Raw genomic sequence first — 25,147 nt, forward strand, 5'->3', positions numbered from 1 at the left:
TTACTAATCCAGCAGTTGCGGCAGTCGCGAGATGCCGCGAAGGCGAATATTCCTCTTGTTTCCCCACAGGTGACACCGGTAGGACCGGCAGTTGGTCTCGAGAAAACGGCGGGAACAACGACCGAACCGGGTAAGCTCGCTTTGCCAATGGCGGGGGAGGGCTCATTACCCTCAAGGCGGGAGAGGGTGGCACAACACATCCCTATTGCAACGAAAGAATTGATATGCGGGGACAAGTATGTCAATATGTTTTCGTTATTGACTGACCATCGCGAGATGGAGTATGCTAAAACCCAGAAAGATTTGTGGCACCCGAGCATCTGGCGCGCCAAGATGGCGGAGTTCAGGGTGGATGAAACGATAACGAATTGGGCGAAGGCCTTTGCAATATTTTCTGCAGTTATGGGGGAGCGTAAGCCGATGTACTAACTGAACTGTCTTGTTATCAAACTCGTATAATGGATTTTTATGCAATGTATGAGGGGGAGGAATGGAAAGGTTACGACATGAAATTCCGAAAAGCGAAAGAATATGATGCATCTCTGACATGGGACTGCCTCGACTCAGTCTCTTGGCATAAGCAGCTCCTGCCGGGGGCGGCAGGTACATCCATGCCAGGCGGGAGTGGGTCAGGGGTTTCCCGCCAAAGGCCCGCGGTGCCCTTTTGAGCAGGCGCCGGTGGCGATCACCAGCCGACAACCGGCGGGAATGGTGGAAAGCGGGGGGTCTGTTGGGGCTTCAATCGAGGCAACTGTAACAGACCCCAAGGGACATGTAGGTTCAAACATGTGTGTGCGGGCTGTGGGAATTCCTCACACCCGGAGAGTTCATGTAGATCGAAAAATAACGGGGCGGGAGGAAAAGGGGGGTCCAAGCAGGACTGAGGTTGATCGTTGTGACCACTTGCCTACACCCGTTGATCTCATGGCTATGACTCCTTGGTTAAACAAATACCCTGATCATGTCTCCTCTGGGGTGTTGAGGAAGGGATTCTTACACAGCTTCCACATCCCGGCGGGGGATTTTCGAGGGGACTCCTTTTGTAAAAAACAGTTATCAGCGCAACAGAATCCAAGTGTGGTAGAGAGAAAGATTGCAAAAGAAGTCAGTCTAGGGCGAGTGGCGGGGCCTTTTCAGCGCCCACCAGTGGCGGATTTCATCTGTTCCCCATTAGGGGTGGTCCCGAAGAAGGACCCGGGGGAGTTTAGGCTGATCCATAACTTGTCTGCTCCAAGGGGTTTCTCGGTGAACGAGGCCTTTGACCCAGAAGTCTGTTCGGTGCGGTACGCATCATTCGATGATGCCGTTGCCATGTTAAATCGCCTGGGCCCCGGGGCGCTGATGGCGAAATCAGATATCGAATTAGCGTTCCGGTTGCTCCCGGTACACCCACAGGATCAGCGTTTGCTAGGTTTTGCATTCCAAGGGAGTTATTACACGGATAAATGCATGCCGATGGATTTCTCCATTTCTTGTGCCTATTTTGAAAAATTCAGCTGCTTTTTGGAGTGGGCATTCAGCGAGGCCACAGGGCATAGGCATGTTATGCATTATCTAGATGACTTCCTGTTCTTGGGAGTAGCCGGCGACACGAAATGTGCGCAGGCGCTACATGACTTCTGTATCCTAATGAGGGAGTTTGGAGTCCCATTGGCACCAGGTAAGACGGTTGGACCATCTACTTCACTGGAGTTTCTGGGAATTGAGCTCGATTCTGTGGAGGGATGTTTCCGTTTACCGGTAGGAAAGGTAACCAAATTTAGGGCTTCCTTGGAGCTATGCCTGAGTAAGGAGAAAGTGACCCTGCACCAGTTACAGCAAACAGTGGGTCAGCTTAACTTTGCCTTGAGAGTTATACCAATGGCCCGCCCCTTCTCACGCTCTATTGCACAAGCTATGGTTGGTCTCAAAGAAGGACACCACCGTACGAGACTGTCTGCAGAGGTTCGCCAGGATATGCGCATTTGGTTGGCATTTCTGGCGGACTTCAACGGTCGAGTAGTGTGGAGCAAGCCGCCAGCGTCTTCAGACGAGCTGGGTTTATGGACTGACTCGGCGGGGAGCGTGGGATTTGGCGCCATTTTTGGTAACCAATGGTCAGCGCAAACATGGCCGACGTGGTGGCACTCCAGCGGTCTCACAAGTAACATTGGGTTCCTGGAGCTGTTCCCTATTTTTGTTGCTCTGATGGCATGGCCAGACGATTTCAGAGACCGCTCGGTGGTATTTTGGTCTGATAATATGACTGTTGTCGAATGTATTAACCAACAGGCAGCACGCTGCAGATAGATCTTGAGATTGTTGAAAGAAATTGTGCTGCTTTGCATGAGACTGAATGTACAGTTCAGGGTGAAACATGTGCCGGGTGTACTGAATCATGCGGCTGATGCACTCTCTCGTTCACATATGCAGGCGTTCAGGGGTTATCTACCTACAGCGGACCTAGTGGCGGCACCATTCCCCGAAGCACTCTAGCTAATCGGTGCCCCGGACTACAAGACCTTGTGGCAGCAAGCTTAGCCCCCAGGACGAGGAAGGCATACGAAGGAGCGTTTCGTTCCTATTGTGCATTGTTGGGTCCGACAGGGAATCAGAACTGGGGTCAGGAGGAATTCTTCCTAGGGTTCCTGGTAGCACTGCACAGAGAAGGCCGATCAGCGGCAACGGCCAATAGGCACAGGGCGGCCATTTCATTCATGGCGTAGGTGCATGGCATCAAAGACCCAACAGGTTCCTTTTTGGTGAAAAAAGCCCTTCGCGGCTGGCAGCGCCTCGAGCGTCGCAAGCAAGATCAGAGGCGCCCGATTGGCTTAGAAAGGTTGTCCCTACTCATGGCGAAACTAGTCGAGACATGCTCCTCCCAATTCGAAGCAGTTCTGTTCCGGGCAGCTTTCGCATTAGCGTTTCATGGGGCTATGCGGGTGAGCGAACTGGTCGCAAGGAATAAGAAAGATGTGGAGGGAGGCTTGTGCAGGGATCACATCCTAATTAGGGGTGTTTCGATGGTAGTCACGATAGCTAGGTCCAAGACTGACCAGGGAGCTACGGGAAACAGTGTTGTTGTGCAGCGCGTGCGAGTGTCCCCCACGTGCCCGATAATGTGTATAGAGGAATACTTGGCACTGAGGGCGGATACATGGGGGGGGAGGTTGCTGAGGCACAACGATGGCACCCCACTGACGAGGTTTCAGTTCCAGAGGGTGCTAGCACTGACAATCGCTGCTGCGGGCATGGACCCGTGCGATTTTGGGACCCACTCCTTTAGGATAGGGGCTGCTACTGAGGCTACAGCCAGGGGTCAGAGTGCAGAGGAAGTGAAACAGTTGGGACGATGGTCCTCGAATTGCTTCAAAAGGTATGTGCGATTGCACATGTTGTAAAGTCAATTGACATGCACTCACGCTTCTTGTCTTTTGTTTGACTTACAGTTTCGCGAGCCTGTCACGCGGGGCGGAATTGGCAGTCGACCCAGCACCAGCAGACCAACGGTCAAGGATCACCGACTGGAGAGAGAGTGGTATGGGTCGTGGGCCACTCATACGTGAGGCGCGCCGGGGATGTGTTCAAAGCTGGTAACGCGACTCGCGCAGCTGGGGAATACGGGAACAGAGTGACCTTCCATGGGAAGGGCGGGCTCTGTTTTGACAATTCGAGTCATTTGTCGAGGGTCTATTAGGGCGGCAAAGGTCACCGCCATCTGTAGTCATAGTACACCTGGGGGGCAATGACTTGGTGACACTGGGTAGACGAGTGTTGTTTGAACAAATTTTGTCTGCTGTTAGCTGGTTGGCCAAAAGAATCCAGGGGGTGCACGATTGCCTGGTCCCACATGATTCCCAGGAAAGTATGGCGGGGGGCCTTTCGGTGTCAGCACTGAACCATTCGGTGAAGAAGGTAAACAATAAAATTGGTAGATTGTTTCGCTCTGCGCAGTTGCATAGCATTCCTCATGGGTGTATTCGGGGTGATCACATGTATCTAAATGATGGGGTTCACCTGTCCCGGGAGGGGAATGTTTTACTCATAGGAGACTTCATAGCATGGCTAAGGGGTTTGAGGAAGCATGACCTTTAGGAGGAGTTTGGGGGGGCCGGATAGCCGGTCAACTATCCGGCCTGTGGCGGTAAGGTCATGATCGGTGAGCAGTAATTTCAAGGTCCCTAGAGGGGGGCGCCACCCACTATGGATGGGAGCCCCCGGGGGGAGGCGGCCATTGGCCCCTCCCACGGGGAGGCGGCACCCACTAAGGATGGGTCGCCTAAGGGGAGACGGCCATAGGCCCCTTCCAGGGGAGGAGGCGGCTATATGCCCCTCCTACTAATTTCCCGGGGGCCGGATATCCGCGACGGCGGATAGAGAGTGTGGGGATGGGGGGGAGTCCACGCTGTCCTTCCTACAGATACCTCACACGGGAACTCGGACGACCTTTAAGATGGCGTCCAGGGGAAAGGGGGGCCCCCACCAAGACAAGGGAAATTACAGTTGGCAATGAGGGTACAGTCCTCTGCGCATGCGCCACTCACACCGTGAGGGCGAGAGTTTTGGTAGTAGGGATCTGACACCGGTTAAGACCTTGCCGTTGGCCCTTAATGCTAGGATGTACAATTTTAATTTAGAATGTATGCATTTGCAGGATGTTAGACTCGGCTAGGAAACCTTTGTATTAGAGATCTGTTAAGGTTAGCCAAAGAACATGTCTTCATCGAAATGTAATAAATGAAAAATTGTACATGATTATGAAACTTTTATTTCATGTTTTAAATTTTGTTTCATATTTTAATAAATACGGCCGGGAGGGTGACTCCCTCCCGCCTTCCAAAAGTTCAAGACTGTGTCCGACTTCCCATCCTTTGGGGATTGTGTTGGGAGGGGGTGACGGGCATCCCGGCCATATGGAAAGGGGCGACCACTCGGTCCCCCCGAACGTATGGTTGGGTGCCCCGATCCTCCCGGGAAACCATTTTGGGCGGGGGGCGTGTCTCGGCTGGTATGCCCGAAGCGGCGTAGCCGGGGTGCGCCTTTTCCGCCCAAGAGGTGTTGTCCTAGACACCTACACCGATGGCCACGCCCGGTAGGCGTACCGGAGGAGGGTACACGCCCTCCCACAGAAGAATAAATAGAGCGGGAATGCGAAGAAGCGTCCTCTTCTTCCTGTGCTCTGAAGGCTGCACCCACTCGTTGCTTGTGAGCCCTCGACGGAACAAGCAGCAATTTTGACCCACCCACCAGCCCCTTATGGCAATGTTTGTTTTGCAATAAAGTTTTGCTGTGATAGGCCCTTTTTTCCTCTGCATGAAAGTAAATGAATGTTTAGGTTGAGGATGTACCTTCTGTCTGTAGGATACTGTTTTTCTTTTAGGAGTAAAAAGTCTTGGTACAATTAGATATGCTGAATATTTTCCTTCCTTAGTAGGTGAACAACTGTCGTATTTATTTTTTGGTCGGGCGGTAAGGTCATGATCAGTGAGCAGTAATTTCAAGGTCCCTAGAGGGGGGCGCCACCCACTATGGATGGGAGCGCCCGGGGGGAGGCAGCCATTGGCCCCTCCCATGGGGAGGCGGCACCCACTAAGGATGGGTCGCCTAAGGGGAGACGGCCATAGGCCCCTTCCAGGGAAGGAGGCGGCTATATGCCCCTCCTACTAATTTCCCGGGGGCCGGATATCCGCGACGGCGGATAGAGAGTGTGAGGATTGTACATGATTATGAAACTTTTATTTAATGTTTTAAATTTTGTTTCATATTTTAATAAATACGGCCGGGGAGGGTGACTCCCTCCCACCTTCCAAAAGTTCAAGAATGTGTCCGACTTCCCATCCTTTGGGGATTGTGTTGGGAGGGGGTGACGGGCATCCCGGCCATATGGCTATGTTATATAAAATAGTTAAATCTGCAAACTTAAGGCGGAATCATCTGTTTACCATTCACAGGGTGTATTGGTCACCTTGCAGACTTTCGAAATTTAGGTCTGGTGGTGTCGTGGATTGCCCCAAGTGTAAAAGCCCCAACGAAGATGATCTGCATATGTTTGTGTTCTGCCCGAACATAAGAGAATTTTGGGTGGCCGTGAGTATTACAAGTTTCAGACCAGGAGATTGAGGTAAGCCCTGAATTAATTATAACTGGAAGACACGATCTGCAAAGTAGGGGCACTGATGACAAAGCTAAACTTATTTTCTATGCTATTCTGCTAGCCCGGAGGGAGATCTGTAAACTATGGGTCTCTCCTGTATCCCCTACAGCTCTGGATTGGTTAAAAGCTATGAGACACATTGCTAAATTGGATACTTTGGATCAGACGAAGAGAACACGTAGATTTTGGTTACTTGTTTTGTCACGTTTTGGGTGAGGGAGTAGTATTAGGTTGGGATTAGTTAGCTAAATAATATAAATATAAATCCAATGATTAAGCCTTCGCCTATCTCGCTGGTGGCTTCCTCTTACCCAGGAAGTGAGTAGAGAATAAGGTGGCTGCGTTTCAGAGGAAGACTCACTATTTTCTGTTTTGTACAGAGAAGGACAACGGCACGAAAAGCGTTCTTCACTCGAATTAGCGTTGCACTTGTCTCTTTTCCACAGCTGGTATATGAGATAAAAAGCCCATGGGCGGTCTCGGTTTTAGTAATGGGTGGCAAGAAGGCTACTGAGGATTAAAAAAAAATTTTTTTTTAATCAATTTTCTAAATGAGGCGTTTTCAGAATTGTAACTTAAAATCGGACTTTACCATTAACAAAGGTTTTAAATTACAATCCTTCAAACACTAAACTCAACATTCATATCTGCTCCCAACGTAATAATAAGGTAACCCAATGTTATCCTATGGGAGAGATAGGCCTTGCTGTAATGAAAAGAGAATGTGTGAGTTTTTCCCTGCCAGGACATGTAAACGTTAAAACTACATGTCCAACTTTTTTAAGTACTCTGCACCCTGCCCTATGGGCTGTTTAGGGCCTACAATAGGGGTGATTTATATGTATTAAAAAGGAAGGTTTAGGACTGGCAAAAGGTTGATTTTGCCAGGTCAAAATGGCAGTTTAAAAATTGCACGTACACGGTGGAGACCTGGCATGCGGCGACTGCTGCGCTGGGATGGAAAGGTACACTTACTAAGCTCACCCCGCTCTGGGACACGCGCGCTTTGGGCAATCTAAGGTCCAGTAAGGGGTTTTCCCAGTGGGACTCCATCGGCATCTCCACAGTGGGGGATATGAGGGAGCAGGGAGGTGTAATTTCCTTTGCTCGCCTGAGAGAACTATATGACCTCGGACCGCACGAGTCGTACTGATACGTGCAGATCTGCCATGCCCTACTCTCGGCCATCCCTGCTGGGTCGACTCTCCCTGAGTCCTCCCCGCTGGAGGATCGCCTCCTGACCGACTTCATGATTGAGAGAGCAACTTCCTTGACATACCGTAAACTCCTAAATAACTCGCCAGATCCTCTGACACCCCTCAAGGACAGATGGGAGCGGGAGGTAGGTGCCATGGATGAGTACGAGTGGAACGAGGCCCTTGCCTCCCCCAAAGAGGCGGGCATATCGGCCAGGATGAGGCTGATCCAGCTTAAGGTCCTTCACAGGGTATACTACACGCAGACACTGCTACACCGCATCCACAGAACTCCACACCCCTTCTGCTTGCGTGGTTGCGGGGATGAGGGAACCTTCTTTCACACATTCTGGGACTGCCCACGCATACAGAACTACTGGCGCCAAGTTTTGCGTACTATATCTCAGGTGCTAGAGGTCTCGGTCCTTCCGGAGCCACGGCGGTGTCTCCTCAATATATGGGAACCAACTGACCTGTCACGGCATGGCCGCCTTTGGGTGACACTGGGAATGATGGTGGCAAAGCGGGACATTGCGCAGCGTTGGGGGGTGGCAGACCTTCCGACAACGTCACAGTGGTGCATGAACATGGACAGAACAATGGTAACTGAAAGGGCGGTGTACCTGAGTCGGGCCTGTCCGGGCAAGTGGAACAAGGTTTGGTCCCCATGGAACGCATACCGGGGCGACATCTGCGATCCACTGCCAGAGGATGATCAACTAGATTCGGACGACGAGGAAGGGATGGAGTGAGGGGGGAGTGACTGAGGAGGGGGGTTCCTGGAGAGGGCAATGGGGGGGTGGTAATCTCTTCACGCTCCACATTGATTCCTAGATATCACGGCACTTTATCCTGTCCTAAGATTGCTCCTATAATTATCCTGCAATGTACATTGTCATTGATCGCACTGTGATTTCCCGATGTTCCTTTGTTCCTTTTGTTATTTTCAAAAAATAGAAAATGAAAACCTCATCTCCTCTGTATGAAAACTGTGCTAGAGCCCTTCGTTCATTCCTGTGGCAAGCCTTCTACTACAATGACTCTTTCAACACATGACCTTTAATATCACAAGGCTGTCATTGCGATTTTCCTCTTTCATTTAACGGCCGGCCCCTCGGGGTTGTAGGCGGCATGCTGTGTAACAATATGAAGGTACAATAAAGGTTTTCCAAAAAAAAAATAAAAAATTGCACGTAGGCTGCAATGGTAGGCTCGAGACATGTTTCAAAGGACTACCTACGTCGGTGGTACAATTAGTGTTGCAGGCCTATTAGTGGCATTTATTTATAGACCCTGGGCACATCTAGTACCACTTTACTCAGGACTTATAAGTAAATTAAGTGTGCCAAATAGGTGTAAACCAATTTTACTGTGTTTAACAAGTGAACACACTCACTTTACAATGGGTATGTAGTAGTAAAGTACACAGAGTCCTGAGGCCAACAAAACTTGGATCAGGAAAAATTGAGAAGTAAAGCAAAATGTCTGGATGAAGACCACCCTAAGGCTGACAGGCCTAACATGTGGACCCCCAGGTGAAACTGGAGAGAACTAGTCAACTTCCTGAGAGTTCTCATCACTAAGGCAGAAGAACCTGGAGAGACTATCAGCATTGGTGTGGTCTGACCCAGGATGGTATACCACCGTAAAGTCCATTACCTGTAGGGAGATAGACCACCTCAACAGGTTGGGATTTCCACTGCTCATTTGCATGAGCCATCTGAGGGGCCTGTGGTCTGTATGAACCTGGAAGTGAGTCTCAGTTTCTTCAGTGCCCAGACCACAGCTAAAGCCTCCCTCTTAATAGCACTCCTCATCTGTTCCGGGGATGTAACTTCCAGCTAATGAAGGCTACAGTTTGCTCTAGGCCTTCCTCAATTAACTGTGCTGCGGCAGCCCCTATGCCATCCTCCGAACGCTCTGTGTGCACAATACACTGCTTGGTGAAGTAAGCAGCCTTGAGTACAGGTGCTGTACGTATGGCCTCCCTGAGGATATTAAAGGCTTTCTGACAGGCTTCTGACCACATCACCTTTTTGGGTTGCTTCTTGGAAGTCTGGTCGGTTTAGGGATAACAATGGCCGACCTAGGCAACTTCCGCTCAATCTCCAACATTTTGACCTTGGCCAACCTTATTGAGAAATGTGCCCATGTTCAGCTTTGCATTCACATACAACGCTTCTAACTTCTAGACCAATTCCAATCTGGCTTTCGTCACTGTCATAGTACAGAATCTTCTATCACCCACATTGTTGATGATCCGCTCAAAATGCAGGATCAGAACGATTCCTGCCTTCTGATCCTTCTCGACCTATCACCAGCCTTCCATACTGTCAAACATGACCACTTACTTGACCTACTGGAGCATAGGATGGGGCTTTCAGGGCCCGTCCTAAATTGTTTTTCACCTTTTCTCAACAATAGAACTCAAAGATTCAAAGTCAATCAATCTCTCTCTAACGCTTCCTCAGTCAACCTTGGGCTTTCTCGAGGGTCCACACTCTCTCCAACTCTCTTCAACTTGTTCATGGAGCCTTTAAATGAAATCCTGAAACTATCCAATGTCCATTACCACATGTATGCCGATAATACCCAACCATACCCCCGACAATTTCACTTCCCTCAACACTCCCCTACTGATAGCTCAAAACTGGCTGACTCTAAATCCTCTTAACCTCAATGCTCCGAAAATGAAATTCCATTTATTCACCTCTCCTAATCATTCATCTGTCATTAATGAATGGATGAATCAGCTAACAGCTCTTAACTGCATATCACTCATCAGTGACTTCACAAGTTCTTCGGGCATAAGGCATAAGGCTTGACAAAAGCCTGAACATGCAAAAACATAATACTGCCCTTACCAAGGGAGCTAACTTCCAAATGAGCATCCTTAGGAAAATATAACCTTCCCCCAATGACTTCAAATTTGCAGTACAATCTCTGGTGATCTCCAAGTTGGCTATGGTGCAACCCTCTGTGGACTCCTGAGATCGAAGATGGCTCGACTCAGGGCCTCTCTTAATTCAGCTGCTAGATTCATCACTGGCTCAAAAAGATACCACCATATTACACCGGAGCTGAAATCCCTAAATTGGCTCCCTTATGAATCTAGGATACAACAAAAAATTGTTTGCATGACTCACAAAGCCTTACATTTCAACACCCCACTATAACTTGCACAAAAACGTACACTATCTGGTGGCTCCAGATTCTCCAGAAGTGCCAGCACCCTTCTGCTGAAACCTCAGAAATTCAGAAAAAAGAAACTTATGACCAAGCTTTCTCAGATATTTACCGGAGAATCTGGAACTTCCTTCCTCTGGAAATTATGACCATCTCCTCAACTGTAAATGTAATAAAGGAAGTTAAAGCTCTTCTGATGAACAAATTCTTGCCCTAGAATTCCCTTGCTCTGTGATTGCAATCCGGGCTGTGACACTTGGCGGAGCTCTGGGACGTACGCCACCTACATGATTTTGGTATCAATCAGCTGATAGAACCGTTTAATATACCAGAGCAACCGCATTTGATGAGGCGAACCAAAAGGATTAGAGGATGCATATGTAAAGACAACATATTCTTTGAAATCAAGGGGAAGGAAAAAAAGGAAGGAATCTGGGTTCTACCGTCTGGGATATGAAACTAATTTTGATGAAAAAGACCCGTTATATTAACTAACCAGTTCTCCCTGCTGACAGAATGATAGAATAAATATCGCATCAACTGAGAACTATCTGACTGTCTTCTTCCTTTGATGGGAAGCATTTAGAGGATGGTTGTTAGTACCTGCTGCCATCTGCCAAATTGAAAAGTCCCTAGCCCCTGGATGAAAAATCAATTGTGTTTTGACGTAGAAGACTTGAGCTATCACAATATCACAGTATTTTTTTAGAGAGACTATTCTTCAGGTTACGAGATCCACTGTTGAATTGCCCCTGGCTGGTCCTGAGGAAGGTGGTCCCTATTGCTGGTTTTCCACCGAAACGCGTCGGCCATTTTTTCCTAATTTAGATCCAACCCGTTGGTTGTATAGTGGACAACTGGTGCAAAACAACAGGATTTTGTTTTTTCTTTTGGTTGTACTTGAGTTATGAATGGTCAGTATGTGTGAATAAGAGTGAATGAGTGTGGTTCTCGACCTGTATATTGTAGTTGTCTCGTGTTTACAAAATAATTATGTCTTTTTTCATCTTTGTATTTTAAAAAAATGAAAAATAATTTTTGTATATGTATTTAAAAGTAAAAAGAAGAAAATTTATTTGCAACGTGCAGTGAATTATTACCTGTATTTTAAAAAGAGAAAAATGACTCAAATAATGGAAAAAATTGTCCAACATAATAATAAATGAGTAAACCAATATGTTGAATATGTGCCTTGTGTATGCCCATGATAGAGGTCATTCCCAGTGGTAAAGTGTTTATAGGTCTTGAGGGAGTTTTTTCTTGCTTCCCTTGCCTCATACGCACTCAAGGACTCGTCCCCTCTCTGTCTTTACTTGTATTTTTATTGTATTTGTTGAAGGCCCTCCTTTATGACTTTGTAACATGCTTCGTGTACTCTTTCTCCCTCTTTTTTCATGCCTGCTCTGTTCTATTTTAGCTTAGACAGTTTATGATTACGTATGCCATGCCGTCATTGAGTTTCTCTCCCCTAACATTTCTGACCACAATGTTGTTTGTTATATAGGTCATTTCTCTTTTTCGTTCACTTGTAAAGATCTCTGATACCCTAATGGGTCTTATTCGCGCTATATAAAACTTCTTCAAATAAAAAAAATAAAAAAATAAATGGTGCCATGACAAAGCTCCTGTAATATCCAGTGAGATCCGGGAAGGTCCTCACCTCAGTCTGTGTCTTGGAGGGTTGCCAAGCCAGGATAGTCTCAGTCTTGGCCAGGAGGATGTGAACTTTTCCCGTGTCCACCATGTGGTCCAGATACATCACCATTCCCTGCCCTATCTGGCGCTTGCTGGCCTTGATAGTCAGGCCGGCCTGCTGCAGGGCCGGAAGTACCTCCTGAAGGTGTTCCACCAAGCATGAACTGAAGACAGCTATGTCATCTAGGTAGGTGGCATGGAAGCACATGCACCTTAGCACAAATTCCTGAGGCTTACAGGAATTAGATCAGCAAAAATGAATGAGTAAGGCTAAATGTCTGCAGGAAGACTACGCTAAGGCTGACAGGTCCAGTAGGCCTACGTTTTCAAAAATATGAAATGTGTTAGGTTATTGGTTAGTGCAACTGCTTAGAAATGGAGAGTGCAAAAACACAAATGTGTTATTTGAAAATGCAGACAATGTCACTAAAGGCACTGACTTTTCAAATACACAGATGAAGAAATTCTGGGGTAAAGATTTGTTTAATGTTCATCTAAGTGGTAGGGTGTACAGGCATGCAAGGAGGATGCACAATATTCCACCAGGTCTGAAAAAGGTTAAACTAGTTATGGGAAAACCAGAGAAAGAGGAAGCAAAGGGAGGCTGAATATATTAGTCTGGAAAAAAATTATTTGGGTCAGAAAAGATGGTTTCCTTTTTTGGTGGGAGAGTGGAGAGAGTTATAGCAATTCCTACATATTAGTTTGATGATTAAAGTTTAGATGGTTTGTAATACAAATGTAACACAATGAAGGCCGAGGATGTTTGTTTATGAGTGCCATTATTTGTCTGATCCCTTTGCAAACCCCTCCATGGGCAGGAATCAGAATTATATGCAATCAATAGTTTACCACACCTAGTAACTCGCAGATGCACTAAAGATTGCATCACACATTTTTCCTCAGGTACATTTCAGTAGGTTATTCCCCTTATAAATGTGTGTTTACTGGCTGCAAGGCTTACCATTTTGGGTAAGGCTGCTAAAAGGCAAATTCATTGTAGCCTATAAATTTCAAATTCAGTGCTACATCATTTTATCGAATATAGTAAACATCACTTACCCCTCCGGAGGCCTCAAAATGGCTCCCATAGTCCTACTGCGACTCTGCACAAAATTGAAAATTGAACAACTCAAAATTCAAGGTTCCATCTCTGTATATGCTGCGTGCCACGCTTGATTTCTCGAAAGATAACCACTCGAGTAGGAAACATCTTGCAGCCTATTGCACACAAAGCGCTGGCTGGCACAGGTAAGTGCGGTGAGCCCAGGGCCGGACTGGGAACCACATCTGGCCCTGGCAAAGTGCTCGGCCGGCCCTCCCTTCCCACTCGGGGCGGTTGGAGGTGCCGCCGAGCTCTATGCCGGGGCTGGTTTTCGGACGATTTTGGTACAGGGCCGATAAAACGGCCCTGTAACAAAAACTGCCCCCAGGGGCCCAAAACTGGCCCCCACCCATGCGGCGCAACGGGGGATTGCCCAGTGCCCGCTATGGCCAGTCCGGTCCTGGGTGAGCCGGGTGGGAGTGGGGAAGCGGACAGACGACAGAATAGATATAATTAAATAAATAAATAATACCGATTCTGTCTGTCAACTTCCCACCTGCCGCACCACGCCTCACCGCGCTTACCTGTGCCAGCAGCTGCTGCACAAATTACCTGGTGCTCGTTTACTTTATATCCTCTTTCTATTTTAGGCGTGTATTATTTCATATTATGCTTCAGTTTTACCAGTAAAACAAACCAGCAACACTTTTAGCCCTGATTCAAAGGCCCTTATTATCAAGAAAGGGCAATACATTATTGCCACTTTTATCGGCAGGAAACTGCCGCTAAAGCGGCTATAACGAGCTTGATAATATGCCCTTGTGAATTCCCATAGAAGCCCAGATTAACACCAGAACCTGGGCTTCTATGGGAATTCACAAGGGCATATTATCAAGCCCATTGTCGCCGCTTTAGTGGCAGTTTCCTGCCGATAAAATCGGCGATAATGTCTCGCCCTTTCTTGATAATATGGCCCTAAATTTGTCGGATTCCAGGTGCTTTTTATCGCACAAAATAAATACCAATACCCAGCGGAATGTGTAACATCGGGTGCAATAAATAGTACCTATTGCAAGTTTCAGGGGAATAACACAAGCATTACTGCACCAAAATTTGCATAGTACTGTAAATACTATAAATGTTTCTCCAGTTAAATTTTGGCAGGTTTGACCTGCCAAAAGTTAACAAAGGCTGAAATATTTTGAAATATTAATGAACCCAGTAATTATTGGATTTTGTTGTTAATGGTCATAAAAATAAAATATATTTTTTAGAGCAGCAATTACAGAACTGACAATGCTTTAAGGAACATCTGTAGACATACAGCAAGGTGTCTGGGAGAATGCAAAGGGCCAAAGAAAGCAGCATCTGGCTCTCTCCTTAACCGTGCAGCTTGCTAAAAGTCACTGGGCGAAGGTTGCTTTGTATAAACAAGGATTTCTTTTCATCCTTTTATCCTGCTGTGGGGAATTTCATTCTTTGTGTTTGTCATTAGATGGTGAAACAGAAGGTGTGGGATTAGCGTGGAGAGATGAGCCAGTCAAAATGCATTTTTCACCTGTTGAAAGAGAACTGCATCCAGAGAAATAAAAATACCTTCGGCTCTGTCTAGATATCATTTCCATGAGATAGAAGGACATATAAAACTGTTCATTTTGGGCAAAGTCTACATACTTTCGTAATATCATACCTCGGATGTACAAGAGCGGAATTGTATACCTTGCACGTATAATACTCAGGCCTAGATTATAATCTGATTTTGAGCAGAATTGTAGCATGCTTCCTCCAAAAATGGAACAGAGCCACCAGAAATTTCACAAGAAATCTATTTGAAAAATAGTTAAATCAGGGACATATATGTTGTTTTCAATTTTCTGTTGCACATTACAGGCAACATTAATGTTACAAAGAACTACAAACACAGATCCACTTCACACAGAGGCCTTTCGTTGTAACAATAAATACAATCAGCAGTAAGTGTCTGAGTGAGTATATTTGCAAGTACTGGTTACTGTCACCTGAGACGCTTTCTAGCTTACAGAACATTTGAGGTTGAGAATTTAATGGTGGGGTAAAGTGTTATCTTGAGGTCTCAGGGGTAGAAACCACTACATGAATGTTAATACAATATCAATGTGCCGCTACAATACATCGAACGTCAAAATGGCTAAGCAAGTTCATCCTCACTACTGACATCTGCAGTGGTTTGAAGATGATGAGTTTCAACACTGGCAAGGCATATTCAGCCTCCCATCCTTTTGAGGTAAGTGACTTTCTTACTTACTGACAATCTTCATTATTCATCATTAAATGTTAATATTCATAAATCAATTGGGGAAGTAGCACAGGATTGATTTCTGCTGTGATCAAGTGGACATAGACTTCAAACTAAGGGCCTGATATATATCTTGGTGGACAGGTTACTCTGTCACAAAGGTGACCTCAATATATCTTATGGGATTTATATTTCGGCGGACGGGCTATCTGTCACCGCTGTGACGCCCCATCCACCAAGATTCTAATCATGCCCTTAGTCTTCTCCTTACCCCACTACTGTAAATACTGTTATCCATGGATCAAAACCAGAGTAGGGGGCTGGTATCCCTTAGCGTCAGTAAGCTCCTCTAAACTGGTTTTAAAGCTTTGGTATTTCTAAATTTTTTTAATCCATTTATTGCTAGCCATTTACTTGTCCCTGCTTTTGTCTTTAAAAATAGTAGTGCCTCCTACCTTGCTGGAGCTCCCTTGACTCTTCGGTCCACCGCCGGAATACTCACGTTTGCCTGGAGAGAGCCAAGGGAAGGTTCCGCATACCTGTGCCGACTCACTTCCTGGCCTGCCGCCTTTTCGGGGATTAGCTCTCCAGTCTCCTGACTCCCAGCCAATAAATGGCAAGGAGAGACCGGGCACGCAGCGGATCAAAACCACAGGAGGAGGCTGGTATTCCTATGCATCAGTAAGCTCCTCCAACACTAGTTTTAAAGCTTTGGTATTTCTAAATTTTGTAATCCTTTTATTGCTAGCCATTTATTTGTCTCCGCGGTGCTCTTGTTTTTGTCTTTAAAATTAGTAGTGGCCTCTACCTTGCTGGAGCTCCCTTGACTCTATGGTCCACTGCCAGAATACACATGTTTGCGGGGAGAGAGCCAAGGGGAGGTTCCGCCTACCAGTGCCGACTCACTTCGGGGCTGGCTGCCATTTTCGGGGGTTAGAGCTCCAGTCTTCTGACTCCCAGCCAATAAATGGCAAGGAGAGACCGGGCACGCAGTGGATCAAAACCACCGGAGGAGGCTGGTATCCCTAAGCATCAGTAAGCTCCTCCAACACTAGTTTTAAAGCTTTGGTATTTCTAAATTTTGTAATCCTTTTATTGCTAGCCATTTATTTGTCTCCGTAGTGCTCTTGTTTTTGTCTTTAAAATTAGTAGTGGCCTCTACCTTGCTGGAGCTCCCTTGACTCTATGGTCCACTGCCAGAATACACATGTTTGCGGGGAGAGAGCCAAGGGGAGGTTCCGCCTACCAGTGCCGACTCACTTCGGGGCTGGCTGCCATTTTTGGGGATTAGAGCTCCAGTCTTCTGACTCCCAGCCAATAAATGGCAAGGAGGAACAGCTTGTGCAGTGGACACGCGCTGCGGATGAGCCACTGGTGCGCCAAAGGTAAGTCCATCTGTGTCCATCTGCGCCTGGACCGCGTCAGGATCCCTGCTCCTTTAGCCAGGTTTTCAAGGAGAGTGGACCTACGCCATAGTGTGAAAAACAGTTACTGCCACCCTTATGATTGGGGCTTCAGCACAGACAGTCACGAATGTCGAATATGTATCTTCACCTTTAAGAAAGTGCCAATGGTCAGCAGAGGCCTGCCGCCTCTACAACCTCCACTAGAGAAGCAACAGACAGGCAAGCGGCTGGGGATATGTACCCCTGTATGCTGCTGAGTCCCTTACTAAAAATAAATACAAATTTGCAGACTTTATGTCCCAACATGATCCAGACATCATCATTTTCACTGAGACCTAGGCTAACAGTTCCTCTGACCCGGACATTAAGATCACCATCCCTGATGGCTTTAAAATTGAAAGGCTGGATAGAGCAGACAGGAGAAGTGGGGGGTTAACGATTGTGTATCGGAACTCAATTGAGGCCAGCTTGACACTAATACCCCACCTAGATCGTGAAGCACTTAGCTTTAGTATAAAAATTACAAGTCGTACATGTTTCAGGGACAATTAGTCTATCAACCACCTGCCCTAAGGGCCAGTTTTATTCATACAATTCAGTCCTTTATGGAATTTTGTATAGATTACTCGAGTTTTTCGATAGTAGGAGACTTTAATTTTCATCTTGAGCATTCTTCCAACGTGGATACGGATCACTTAGTTGATACTCTTAAGTGCTTCAACCTACATCAATTACTGAAGTATCCACCCATCTGGCCAATCATACGCTGGATGAACAAACAATCAAGCATTGGAAATAGACAATATTCCGCCACTTCCTTGGACAGACCACAAGGCAATTTGTTTTCCAATCACAACTCCCTGTAAGAAAGCATCACTCAATAATACAGTTATAACTATTAAATACAGGCCATTGAAAAACCTTTGTGTGGAGGCATTGCAGGACATGCTCTCTAAATCAATTACTGCTCCAGACAACAATGTCAATAATGCAGCAATTAATTATACACATTGGTTAGACGTGGCATGCCAAAGAGTGGCACCGGAAAAAATATTTTGGAGCTACAGAAAAAATCCATCAGCCCCATGGTTCTCGCAAGAATTAAAAGCTGCACAACTGAAGTGCAGACTTCAGGAGCGCAAATGGAGGAAAGATTATTATCCTGAAGAAAAAATCAAGTACAAAAAAACTACTTTCTGAGTATAAAGAGTTTATTAAAGCAGAGAAAACCAAATATTTCTCTGGAAAAGTGTTTATAGCAACAAACTCTACCAGGGAACTTTTCAAACCAGTTAAATCCCTGTCCAGATGGAATAACAATAACATCTTCACTCCTGACGAATCCTTTTGCAATCAGTTGGCTGATTTTTTCCAACAGAAAGTCAATTCTATATTTCAGGCATTTCCTTCTTCTCCAATATACAAATTGTAGATGCAGTGCCAGATCAGGATGAGGTCTTGATCTCCGGACTAGCCTTTGGGCCTTTGGAAACACCCAGATTCGAAAGGTTCTCACATCTTATCCGGGAAAAAACAATCAGTCTCATAAGCTCTATTAATGCTGGGGCACCTTTGGACCCCTCTCCTCCTCTGGCCATTAATCTTGCAGCCAGCACAGTGGCCGGACCACTCATGGACCTACTAAATGAGACGCTTAGCTCAGGATAATACCCTATCATTTGGAAAAGGACTTCCATTCTTCCTCTGGTGAAAAAAACCCTCCCTGGACCTTAAGCAGGTGGAAAGTTAAAGACCCATTTCCCGTCTTCCGTTTCTTGCAAAGATTTTAGAGATGGCAATGAACGAGGAAATAATATCCTTTTTAGATACCAACCAGATGCCTAATTCTTCTCAATACGGTTTTAGAGCAAACCTTTGTACTGAATGAATCAGTGCTGGTAGCAGCATCAAAGGAATAAAAGGAGTAGTGGACAAGAGCAGCAGGGCTGCAATAATCTTATTGGATCTCTCTGCCGCCTTTGATACGGTTCATCACACACTTCTCATTAAATGGCTTCATGCTCTCAGTTTTAGGAACATTGCTCTAACATTGTTGAGCTTGTTTCTTAACGATAGACAAAAGCGGGTAGAGAAGGAAGACGCAAGTTCCAGACCTTTCTCTCTTCCCTGGGGGTGCCTCAGGGGTGTGCTCTTAGCCCCACCTTATTTAATGTGTATGTCACTCCCCTTGTTAATCTTATTCACAGTTTTGGCCTGACTGTATTCTCCTACACTGATGATATAGAGATAGTGATATCCCTTTCATCGCAGATGGGAAGGACGCAAACAATTTCTGTAGATGTGTGGCCCAGGTTACGGGCTGGATTCAGAGAAACTGTCTCAAGCTGAACTCAGATTAAAACAGAGGTTTTGCTTTTTGGAAAGGAGACCTCCTTTTGGGATGCATCTTGGTGGCCCTCGGTTCTGGGCGCTTTACCGACGCCAGTACAGAAGGCAAGAAATCCGGGAGTCATTGTTGATACCAAACTGTTTCTCAGAACAAATCAATGCTGTGACTTCAGCAGGTTTTTTTCATGCTGAGGGTTCTCAAGAAAATTCTCCCATTTATTCTGTTTGATTAACTGAAGATGGTGATGATGGCATTCATCTTCTCGAAGATGGATTACTGCAATGCCCTGTATCTAGGCACATCTAAATACCTGATAAAAAAACTACAGTACTTGGAGAACACTGCAGCAAGAACGTTACTGAAGGTCCCCAACTTTGGACCAATATCTAATCTAATGCAGAGCCTTCACTGGTTTTCAGTAGAAAAGAGGATTTCATTTCAGGCTCTGTGTATAATTCACAAGGCCCTCTACAGAGCCAGTCCAACCTTTTTTCAGGATCGGTTCACCTGGTATATTCCCTGTAGGAACCTTAGATCAAGTTCTGTGCGAATGATCACTGTCCCAAAAAAAAGCAAAGTAAAATGTGGTGGAAGAATGCTCTTGTACTGTGGAGGGAAACTATGGAACTCCTTGCCTCTTGCCTTACGCTCACAACTCATCATGCAGCAATTCATAAAACAATTGAAGACCTGGTTGTTTTCTCTAATAGGTTATTGGGTTACACCAGAGGTTTGTCCTTAGGCAGAAGGTTTTCCTGGTTTTTGATCCTTCTAGCGCTAAGACACCTTTGGGTATTGCTCGCTGTATGAAATTATTTTCATTCATTTATTCGTGTCCCATCTGGATCTCATGGCTCATTATGCAAATGTATTCACTCCAGGCATCTGTGTTTGACCCCATGGTCACATGCTCAAAGCCCTGCAAGTCCGCTCAACAATATAGTCTTCCAGGGCGATCAAATGAGTACTATTGGGTAACGATGAACACCTGTTATTCATCGCACAAGAGGCCCAAAAAGGGGCAATCAGCACTTTACTTGTAAAACTTAGTAAATCTCTTCTATTTTATTCTATTTTCACGTTTTGTATTTCTATTTTTTCTGATGCTCACAAGCATCTTTATTCTATTTGCTTATCATTGGGGCAGATTCACAGAACTAACTTAAGACAACATCCTAAACTTACTAGTTTTGGTATTCACAGAAGGCATCTAGAAGTAGTAAAGTTAGGATTTTGTCTTGAGTTTGACTTAAGACATACTTAAAACAGACTTAAGACAGACTTAGGACCGACTTAAGACAAACTTAAGACAGACTTAAGAAAGATTTAAAACAGACTTAAGACAAACTTAAGACAAAATCCTAACTTAAGTCTGTCTTAAGTCTGTCTCAAGTTTGTCGTAAGTCTGTCTTAAGTCTGTTTTAAGTCAGTCTTAAGTCTGTCTTAAGACAAAATCCTAACTTTACTACTACTAAATGCCTTCTGTGAATACCAAAAGTAGCAAGTTTAGGTTTTTGTCTTACTTCTGTGAATCCGGCCCATTGATATTAAAGTCCGTCCTTCTAGGATATGTTTTATTGTTTTGTTCTAGAATGTTTGTAAAATATTTCACCCTAACAGTAATTACTTCTAACGGATTACACTTTAGAGTATTTTCTTCCTGACTTAGATATTATTTTCCATAAAATTAATACAGTACTTTATTTACACCTAAAGGCATTAAATTAAAACTCGCATTATCAGGCGTCTTGGATTAAATGGAATGAAGAAGTTGACTGCACATGGACAGGGCCGGCTCCATGGCAGTGCTACTGGTGCCACTGACCAGATGCTGACTTCAGGGGACGTCGTGTTTGCCTGTTTATTTTGATTTTAAAAGTGCATGCTGCCAAGTTCCTTGCCTCCAGCAATTTCCAGGCAACACAAAAATGTCAAGATATCTCCAGTGATTAATATTCTTCCTGGAGAGAGATCAGAGTTTTGTATAGTTAAAGTTTTGAATGATCATAAAATAGCACAGAGGATTAATCTGACTGCTGCAAAGAACTTGTACCATGAAGATCACAAAGTGCATATAATGTAAATAGGTCAGTGGATTACTGCTTTTCTAAGAGAAATGCTTTTTTTCTTGCAATTTATAAGTTAAAATCCTGATATAGAAAAGTGAATTATTAACTGTCATCAAAGAACTGGATGCACACTGCAAAGTATAGATTAGAGCATAGATTAATGTTGCAAAAATGGTTCATTTTGGTACCAATCAATTCTTATTATTAAAGAGAACTATGGTGTTCCATTTTCAATTCTGAGTTTGTGCTTCTCCAAACCAGTCACTCTTAACCTATACTACCTACCAGCATGGATTACATGTCACTCCTAAATCTTGTAGTCATCTGGCTTATGTAACATTTCATATACACTGATTTACACACTTGTATGGCTGATTGTCTCTGTGTGATGTGTGTGTGTTGCAAAGCTCTCTGACACCATACACTGGTATGGATGATGCTATATGATTAATTAAAAGGTGGTGGTGAGGGAATCTGTGGTGGAGGTGGTCACCACCTCCACCAAGGATGGGGGTGTGTGCCAACACAAACATTATTGCACCGGGGGCCACCAGCACTAAAGACAGCAAAAGTTCAGCTAGGAAATGAAGAAAATAGAAGAACTGACGTTGTAAACACAAGTCTACAGCCTGTAACTCCATTAGGTTGTGAACAATCTAAATGAATGACATAGGCCTGACATAAATGGCTGAATAAATGAATACTTTATTAATGAATTAATTATTTACAGAGTATATCATATGTTTTTCCCTTCAATTAAATGGGGCAGGTAAAAACCAGTCTGACATTCCGGCCTTTTTTTTCTGGACATGAAGCACTGCTCATGTCTAAAACAGACCCACCAGAGAGAAGACAATCCCCAGATAAAGAAACAGGGGAGGAGAGAAGAGGGAACATGGCATGCTCTTCTTAACTATTTTGCTTACTACTACGAAACCACAAGTTCTAAACAACATCTGAGTTCCTTGGACAAAGGGAGAAACATAGACACTGTGTTATGAAGACAAAATAATTCCTCAGTGATCATCTATGAAATCTAGCCTCATAGATTTCATGGAAGATTCATTGCTGAGTATAAAAGAACAACTCAATTCAATTCAATTCAAAGAAAGCTTTATTCGACAATACATGTCATAAAACCATTGGGCATAAAAGGGTTAAAACATTACAAAAGTTAAAATCTGATTACATTTTCTTGTGCAAAGTGGCAAAATAATGTTCAGAATGTCCCGGTATAATACAAGGTCATAAGTTCATAATATAACAAGCATAACAAATATATATATATCAACTGATCTCAAGAACATTTAAAACCATGTTAGACCCACACATCATTTTTAGCTAAAATACACATACACGATCGGAAGAGAGTTCATTTTTCCACCAGGGTTTGTTAAGATCGAATATACCACGTCCAACTTTGCCACTGGAGTTGCATACCTAGGTGATGGATCGATACAGAGGATTCGCAGAGCTGCACTACATGATCAGGTACCCATGTTCCTACATGTCTGCACCAAACATGCTTTGCGCTGACCAGAGTAGGTGGGGCAGACAAACAACACGTGTGAGTAGGTTTCTGCATGATCAGCGCAGGTGGGGCATTTATTATTCCCGGAAGAGGTCCATTTGGATGTAAAGGACTTTAGAGGTAAAGTACCTGCTCTAAATTGTAAGTACAATTTCCAGTCAAAGGACTTTGTAATGGCATTCCAGTAGTGCTCAAGGCTCGGCTGTGGTTGTATCTGTAGAAAGATCCCTGATAGTGAAGTGTGCAATTATTTCCCAGTGTGTATCCTTAAGTGAGTCTCTTGGCAGGAACTGGGAACTAGAGGGAGAGTTCCACAAGTGCTTTAGGCCTATTCTGATCAAGAAGCTTCTCACATTTCGTAGCCAACTAATTTTGCGGAATTGATCCGTGTCAATGATGTCCCTTAGACCCTCAGCATATATGGCCAATTCTGGCGTACACTAAATTCTTTGCCAGTATAGAATTGGCTATAACCAGGTAAGATCCACCACAGCTTTTCTGCCTAAGTCATTCTGCAGGGGAGGATGGTGTGCTTTGTGGAAGGCTTGTAATTGCTCTAAAAAAGGTGTTCTCTGCCAATGCTAGCTGTGTCAGATTCTCTAGGCTCCATAGCTCAGCACCATATAGGACTAAGCTCACCACCTCGGTATTATATATTTTCTGTACCGGACTGAGAGGCTTTGTCAAGGATGTTTTAAATTCCTTTCTTAAGACACTGTCTAATTGCTGGTGTTTTAATTCCATGACATCAATGTGTAGCTTCCATCTCATGTCCTTCTGCAATTTGATGCCCAAATAAACAAATCCATCGACCTGCTCAAGGGGAAACCCTTCCATTATCATTCTACCCTTAAAGGATCTATACTGATTGAAGGCCATGAGCTTGGTTTTAGCAGCATTAATTTTTGAACCACGGAATAGACAGAATTCTTCGTAACATTGCAGTGCGCGCTTCAATCCACTTGGGATTTTAGAGATAATCAGCGTGTTATCTGTGAACATTAAAATTTGGATCTTTATGTCCAATAAAACTGGTGCATTAGTATGCATAGCAGCAAGAAATTTAGCAACTCCATTAATAAAAAGGGAGAACAATGTAGAATCCAACACACATCCTTGGCGGACACCCTTTCATACAGGGAAGTGGTCTGTCTTATTTCCCTGCATCCCCCAGTGGATTTGTGCATAATTTTCCGAATGGAGGCAGGCAATGAGGGAAAATAAGTCGAGCGGCATCCCCATATTCTTCAATACCACCCACAGTTTATTTCGTTAGACCAAGTCAAAGGCTGATTTAAGGTCGACAAAGGCAGCGTACATGCTGCCCTTGCCGAGGACTATTGTCTGCCAATATATTAAGAGAAATAGAAAGACCTGATCAATAGTGCTTACGTAGACCCGAATACCTGCCTGAAGAGGGCCAAGGATGGTATTTTCGTCTATCCATACTTGAGCCTTGGCCAGGACAAGCCGAGCCACCACTTTTTATATAGAATCTATTAGGCTTATTAGCCTATAGTTACCTGGCGGGGATTTGTCTCCTTTTTTATATACTGTGATGATCTCTCCCCCCGCCAGGTGGCCGGGACGGGGCACCCTGAGCAATGACGTTAGCTAGTAACAATATTTATTGGGTCCATTTGGAGTTATCCTGCAGGAAAATGTCAGCTGGCACACAATCTATCCCTGGTGCTCGTCCTTCTGTGATAGTGCTAGGGCTGAGCTTACGTCTGCCTCATCAAATACTTTTTTAGTAGAGATGAATCAGTAGGGGGCCACTATCCTCTACGTCATCACAAGCAAATTAAGAAGCAAAGTGACTAACCCGCATGCCTGGATCAACATAATTTTCCAGGGGTGGTGCTACTCCTCCCCTGCCCCATTTTACAAGATTCCAGAACCATTGGGTATTGTTACTGCCACAGGCTTGTTTTAAATCCAGCCATCTATTCTCGTCCGAGTTTTTTTTTTAGCACTTAGGATCCCCTTCTTGTAGCTTGACCTAGCAGTTCGTACTCTAGCCGCATCGCCCGACCTGATTGCCTGACCAAGGGCACCACGGGCATGCCTACAATGTTTGTTATACCAGTGGTGCTTTAACTGAGTACCTTTCACCCTTTCTTTGTAACTAGGTACGCATTTTTGAAAATATTGTGTTTTGCAACTGTGTCAATTCATTTAGTGGCTGGGGGTTAAGGAGAGATATCTCCATCGCTTTTAACATATTTTCCACCTCACAAGTTATGGAGGACAATACTCCT

The sequence above is a fragment of the Lissotriton vulgaris genome, chromosome 3_1 (genome assembly GCF_964263255.1).
Source record: "Lissotriton vulgaris chromosome 3_1, aLisVul1.2, whole genome shotgun sequence".
NCBI classification, from domain to species: Eukaryota; Metazoa; Chordata; class Amphibia; order Caudata; family Salamandridae; genus Lissotriton; species Lissotriton vulgaris.